An 8,036-nucleotide genomic window follows, 5' to 3' on the forward strand; every position below is an offset into this window, starting at 1 on the left:
CGTTATATTTTTCGCTTCGGCGTCGATTGTTTTCCTATGTGATTTTATATATATATATATATATATCACAACAATTTGGAACATAAATTTTGTGAAAAATCAAATAAAATTGTATTTTTAGATGTGTTATTTAAGTTTATTTGTTAAATGTTAATGGTAAGTGCAGTTGAAATCACGAAGAAACTGAAGAAAAGAAGATTCAGTTTTGAGATCGAAGAGTGGATCAATTCAAAAGATAAGCAATTAAGATTGAAGAACATTGGAACCTAAAAGATTTGGAGAAACATAGTCGGTGAGACAAACAAACAAAGTAAAGTGAGTAATTTCTTTCTTATATATATTAAATTGATATTTTATTGAATAAAAATTTGTCAAACAACTGTTTTTATAATTTTTTGAATGTTGTATGCATGTTGTAAGCTTAAAAAATAGTGAAATGAATGAAATGGAAAAAGAGAAAAGATAATTGAATATCATTAAAAAGAAAGTAATTTAAAGGAAATGAAATGTAAAGACTCAATTTATTTAGGATTGTCCTCAGATGGTACTGACAGGAGATGTCATCTATATGTACAAAAAAGGAATGATTAAGGCGAACCTTCCGACTCAAATTTTGAGGGTATCTACGGGCACAATTTTGAGGATATCTTCAGCTATGACCATAATCATGACATAGCTTCTTAAAAAGGTTAAAAAAGATAAATTCATAAATTAAAATAAGAAGGGTTAAATTTAAAATAAAAACTTACAATTTGAATAAGTAATGAGCTACATTTCTTTTTTTCATTCACACATTGCTTTTGCATACTAATTTAATGTATAATAAGATTAAAATTGCTCACTAAGTCGGGAAAACTTATTTTTGAATTTAATTATTTTTTCAAGAAAAAAAATATAAATTAATATATTTGACATGAGATATTCAGTTTATAGACGGATGACTATTGCAGATAGACAATATGTTGGGGTTGTAGTCATCGTATTTCTTACTTCTGTGTAGTGATATACTATTATGTGTTGGTTTGAGATGTTTTATTGATATATTATCTTGTTGTTTTTGGAAAACTAAAATTTCTATTTAGTATACATTGTTGTTTTTAATTAATCTTTTTATTATCGAAAGTTATGATGGATTATTGAATGATTTAAAAGAAATATTAATATCATCTGACCACTATTCATAACTGGTTAATTCTAAACTATCAGGTTTGGTCGTGACACTATAATTGGTTCGAAGTATTTGGCGGTGGACTTTTTCATCATATATATTGGTTATTTTGAAAAGGGTGTTAGGTGCTTTATTTTTGTTACATCATTATAATCCTTTATATTTGGTATGAGTGAGACCATAATTATCATTAGAAGTAAGATGAGGATAGGATGGAGGGGGCCCAACTCTATTGACATTAGAATTGTCAACATGCTTGATGTACAATAATTTCACTCTTGTTCTTTTGTTTGTTTCCTTCTTTTCTAAGATAGGTTTATGTTTCTATATTTTTCTGCCTCTATTTTGATTGTATTTACTGCTCTAATCAGCACTACAGGTTCTGCCCTCCCTTTCAGACACATTAAGAAGTCGAATTCTATGGTGAATGACTAAGTACTATATTTGGTTAATATGTTTTAAATATATATATATATATATATATATAATATATATATATATATAACTATTTAAGGAAAATTTCATGTATACCACACAATTCGTGTGACATTTACACTTATAACACATTGGTGTCATGTACCTATGAAATGGTCTATTTCAATTTTATGAAGGTAGTGATGGTGATATTATATATGTGATATTAAATATATGAGTGTTATTTGATATTTTATGTGTTATTAAATATTTGAGATATATCAATTTCAAATATTCAAAGTTTCTTAAAAAAAATTTCTATCTTCAGGTTTCATAAGATTGAAAATGACTTCTAAGCTTTATTTTGTTAACTTGATTTTGATATTTTCTGACTATTGCTGTTTACATTCTTTGCTAGATTTAGGATTTTGGTGGGTCAACTTTAAAGCTTCTTTGGAAAGGTTTCTTATTGTCCAACTCTCAGCTCTATCATCATCATTGTTTTCTTATTGCTAGATCTTGAACTGTTCTTCCTTTGAATTTTGTTTACTTTCATGTTGGTTTAGTTTGTTCATATTCGAACTGAAGATGGTTGTTGCTTGTTGCTTCTTATGGTTCCAGAGAATGAGCTTCCATTATATTTTGAGGGTTGCTTCTTATGGTTCCCGACTGTTTTGCGATCGGGAGCAGAAGCGGGGTCGCAAAGTCACGAACCGGGCTCCATCCTTAACATATTTGACATCTAAATTTTCATATTTACGTACATGAAACTCAAATCCTTACTACCACATCAAAAAATATCACTCTTAACTAACTTTTTAGAAGTGAAATACACGTTGTTATGCATGGGTTTATGACACTAAGGTGTAATAAATGTAACTATCAAACTTTAGATTTTAGACATGTAAATCCATAAGAATTGTGTGGTATGTATGTAAATTTCCAATTGTGAACCTTGTGTTTAAAGATAATAAAGTGAGTCTTGAATATTGATTAGGTAAAAAGGACAGAGGAATTGCATATCCTGCAATGGTGAGACATATTATTTCATTAAGTTTTTCAAATTTTAAAGATTTGTTTGTGTTTGCATATAGAAGAGCTAACCAATTTCTCATTGGAGAAACGAGCACATTTCACTGTGAAAAAACAAGCTAGGTGATCTCTTTCATGTGTGAAAATAAAAATCAGATGATATTAGAGAAGGAACAAATTTAAGTTTGATATTCGGATCTGCATAAAACTGAACCAAGAAAGATAGGAGAGAAAGATAATCAAACCCTGTCTAATAGGCTGAAATAGGTGAAGCATAGATGAATGGCTCATTGGAAGTCGAGATTTTAAGAACTTTCTAGTGACTAAGGGGTATGTTTGGAGTACTTGCAGCTGTTTGAAGAAGCAATAGTAAAGTTGTTGCAGAAGAAACTGTTTTTCAAGAAGCTGCATACACTATTACATTTTTTTTTTTATTTTAAAAAAGTTTAACTGTAGCTTTTTTGCAGTCATTGCACTTAGCTATGTCAGGTCATAAAATACAGCTTTTCCGCCATATTTTCTTGAGAAAGCGGGCAAGAAACTCTACCAAATGCCTCAGCGATTTGGTCTAAATTATACCAAACTGCACAGCCGCAGCCCCTAAAACGCATCCTAAATTTGGATTTTTTTCATCTGATCTAATCTAAGGAGACTAAACCAATTAAAGTGAAGAAAATTCCTTTAATATAATGAACCAGTCAAATTTCAAGGAGATATCACAAAAGAAAAGAAGTCGTGGATATAAACCTAAAAGCCAAGGTTTAAAATTTGACCTTAAGCCAAAACAAAAATAAATAATTAATAACATTAAAAACTGTTCATAAATCTCATAAACCGTCAAAAAATATTTTAACAAAAATAAAAATCTAAATATGAAAAGAAAGCAAAAACTAACTAATTTAAAAAAAAAAAAGATAGAAAAATCAGGCTTATAGTACTCCCTTCACTCATTGGATAAAAAAAATTGAAGTATTTTTGTCTCATACTTTTCAACATTGTCATCTATCTTCAATATTATGTAGCTATAATTTCATAGTAAGCCTTACTTCCACCGAAGGATAAGGAAATGTGCCTGGCTATTCTTATGCTGCCATCAAAGCTAAGGCTTAAATGCAATGCATTGAAGGGATTTGTTTGTTTTATGAAAGATAATGTTTTGTGGTGAGTGGAGAGTGGAGTTGTTAAATTGAAATGAAGAATATAATAGGAAGTATTTATTTATTTATTTTTTGATCTGGTTCATCTGATAACTTTTTTTTGCAATAAAATAATTTAATCTAGAAATGAAAGTTTAAAATTTCCTACTTAAAATTCTTCACATTGATAATACCTAGAAAATAGACATTTTACTTTTTGCTCCTGTGCTGAAAATGATCCTATACAACAATCATCACTTCCCAACAAATGCTGGTGCCGAATGCAAGCATTGAGTTCATTCCTTCTACCTCATTTGACAGTTCATATATTTTTATTCAAGAAATTCGATGGATTTGAAAAAGCTCAATTTTGAATTTGAGATTGGCTTCAAACCTCCAAAGAAAAAGAGTTAAGATGATGAAATTTTTATTCACTTCTAATTTTTTTCAAGTTTTGGGGACCAATTCTAGTAGGAGATCGATCAGATCGCTTTTGGTTGTAATTTGAACTTCAGATTGTTGAAAGATCCAAGACACTATATTCATTGAAGTTTTAATGATTTGATTTCCTTAAAAAAATTATTGATAGTAGCGATTCCTTGATCTTATCATTGTGATTGAAAGGTATCATCAGGATTCCTTAAGAACGGAAGTGTCATCAATCAGAAATCAAATAAGAGAGATAAGCTCTAAAAGTGGACTGTTCAATTGATTTTCAATTTACAACAATATAATGATGAATTTATAAATTTTTATTTGTTTGGAGAAGTTTATTTGAATTTAAATTCATTAGAATAATTGTCTGGGGTTATTATTTGTATTAATGAGTCCTTATTTGTGGAGTTGGTTTAGGAAAGGATAATAACTTATTCCGGTTGTATTGCACTGCTCATAAGCTTAAACATGGTGCTGTTGTGATCTTCTGTTGCTGTTTTACAGAAAATCTGCAGCCGAATACAGTAATGGCTTCCATTTTGGAGACATAATGAAGGTGAATGGTGTTTACAGCAGACAAAAGGCCCGTAGGCACCAGTTTGCTGCTGTTCATAGGTCCTAAATTGCTTTTAACACTAATTCAGTATAGGAAAAACTAGAGCAAGTGTCCTGATCTAAAAGGAAGTCATCTATAGCATGAAACACTAAACGATGTTTGAAATTTGGCACATTGGTATTTATCTCTCTCAATCTCTCAATAAATAGCTTCTTGTAATTAATGGGACATCTCAAGGTTATCATGTAAAGATTAGATGAAAATGCCCTTAAAAAAGGTGAAATTTATATACGTAGCACTTTGCTCCTTTAAACGTATGCATGAAAATGTGTATTTAACTTCTGAAAAATAGTAATAGTGCTATCGTTATGTGCCAAGGTTTCAGAGTTAGTGTGTAAATATAAAAGTTTAGATGTGAGATAGATAAATACATAAGAATTCCATTTGTCTTTGGTTGGACATCGTTTAGATGTCATTGCTTTTCTTACAGAAAAGCATGCTTCACTTCGTTCTTTCTTAGCGTCGGTGTTACAGATTATTGCTCCCTAAAAAGTCCCAATCATTATCGAGGAAAGCATATTAAGAAAATCCTTTGCCATGTGGGATCAAGTTTTGATTGTCATTAGGATTATGGTTATGCCACGAATTAACTTTAAATCCTTAGCTTAAAGCTTCATTCCTATAATCTTTTTATTATAATCAGTGACCCGTTTCTTTGTGGAATATATTTCGTTGCTTCTTTATAAAGATGATTTTTATTTCTTTTGTTGACAGATCATTATGAAAACTCCAGATAAATTATATAGCCTTCTAGAATCCTTTCCAGCCACTTATTGTGGATTTGTGTCATAGCTTTAGGTATCTGAGTGTCATTAATTTGTGCATGGTATTAACGAAGAGAGGATATAATGATAAGGGAGAACTGCTTCTTGTCTTAAGAGTCATGCAGTAGCCAGTCGTATTTTTTGCATACCCATCCCCCAAAGCCCCATCTTTTTCTAGTCAAATTTGTTTCTTTGATTAGTTTAATTAATATCTTATTTCCTTTAGAGGACATCTCTATCACCTTAGTTTTATAGTTGAGCTTTACTCTATGGAGTAGGGAGTCCTCTAAACTTGTCCCAAACCTCTAGCTAGTGAACTAGTGGACTCTCCATGAGTTAACAGCCATTTAATTGCTTGTTCAGGAAATTCAGGAAATATTGGAGCTTTTGGTGTTGATTGGCAGGCATGTTGGGCATTTGAATGCATTGTCATACACCATCTCTTGTAGTTCCATCCAGTCGACTTTTCAACTATTTTTCTCACTTGATGCTTCTTTTCAACAACGATCTTTCGATGACTCTTTAAATTGGTGCTCATTGCTCAATGTCGACTCATTGATTCGACCCTTTCTAATTGATGACATCAATTTATGACTATCTCCTGGGTCACGTGACCCTGTTAGCTTTCAAGCCATCTTCTTATTTTAGCCCAATATGGCTAGTAACTACTATTTCGCTGGTTCTCAAAACCGACCTCATTAGGCCCTCTACTTAGGATGCACCAATTTTTATTACACAAAATTGAAGTGTTGTGAGATATGTACTTCCTGGCATAGAAATAAGACGAAAAAGAACACAAGCAAACACAGATCGTTTACGTGGTTCGATCCAACTGGATCTACGTCTACGGGAGGGAATCAATCAAATATTTCACTAAGGCAAAAGAAATGGAGAATACATAGCTTATACATAAAGATGAGCCCTCATCTTCCTTCGATGGCCTCCCTCTCAAGCGACATATAGTTATTCACTCCTCATTTGTGGTAGCATAAGATATCTTCTCCCTTTCCTCTCTTAAGCCTCACACCCTTAAGATCTCTTCCCTCTTCCCTTGCTCTTAAGCCTCACACCCTTAAGATCTCTTCCCTTGCTCTCCTAAGCCTCACACCCTCTCTATTTATAGAAGCAAGAGAGTGGTAGGTGGGAGGTAGGTGAGCGGTAGGTGAGCGGTAGGTGAACGGTAGGTGAACGGTAGGTGAGATGTGGTAGGTGAGCGGTACCACATTACAAAAGTGTCATTTTACTTTAGTTCATTAATTCGGGGTCAAAATAACATGAAGCATGTAGATGCCAACTATCATCTAGAGAATTTGCATTCTTATCAAATTTGACCCAAGCTTGATCTCGTCTGACCTCTCCCACATATTTAAGTTTGAGAAATACGTTTAAATTTTTATTTTCAAAATGTTAACAGGTTGTGCTTAATTTACAAAATTTAAGAAAGGATAGAAGCAAAATTTTGAAATCAAGAACTATTATAGGATTAGTTATTTTTGTACACCCACCCTTGAGACATACGAAATCGGCTTGCCAAAATAGGTCTAATGTTTCCTAGATTTAAACATAACCTGACTTCTGTCCCTTCCTTGTCTTTCTTTTCCTTCAAAGTTAATTGGAAGTAACCTTTGAAAGTCAATAGATAGGAATCCTAGCCTGCTTAATTTTTTGGGATGGTTTTGGGTTGACATTCCAACCTAAATTGACCTAAAACCGACATGTCAACTCAAATTGACTTGAAATAGACTCGTCAACCAGAATTTGATCCATATAGCTATTTTGTCATATGTTAAACTGATTATATGGGTTGGGTTCAAGTCAATGAGTTGGAAGCTGGCATGTTTGGGTTGGACTTTTTGACCCATTTAATATTCGAATCGGATTCAGGTCAACCAATTTTGAGTCAGATCAATTTTTGATTCAAACCAGAATCAAATCCGAGAATCTGATTTAACACCCCTAGTCACAATGTTATCTCATGCTTATGGAACTAAATGTTGTAAATTTAGAAGACAACCCTAAATTTGCTAAGGTAGAGGATTCTAAAACGTGTAGTCTAAGAAAGGCTGCAATTTTTGGGTTTGATATTTAAAAAATGAGTAGTATTGTCTATAATGCTGGATTGACCATCAAATCAATAAATCAAATGCCCAAATGCTAGGGGGTTCTTATATTCTGAAGAATATATCATACCTTAAAGAACTTGAAGTTGTTTAATATCCTAAGGAATTTGTACTGCATAATTAAAAACTTTCAGTGGGATTTGCAACCGACAACAACATTTGGCCCACTTCTAATGCTAGTGTTATTTTGACCCCCAATTAATGAACTAAGGTAAAAGGGCAATTTTGTAATGTGGCACCGCCCCCTACCACATCTCACCTACCGCTCTCCTACCGGCCACCTACCTCCCACCTACCTCCCACCTACCACTCTCTTGCTTCTATAAATAGAGAGGGTGTGAGGCCTAGGAG

The sequence above is a fragment of the Phalaenopsis equestris genome, unplaced genomic scaffold (assembly GCF_001263595.1).
Source record: "Phalaenopsis equestris unplaced genomic scaffold, ASM126359v1 Scaffold000511, whole genome shotgun sequence".
NCBI lineage: Eukaryota > Viridiplantae > Streptophyta > Magnoliopsida > Asparagales > Orchidaceae > Phalaenopsis > Phalaenopsis equestris.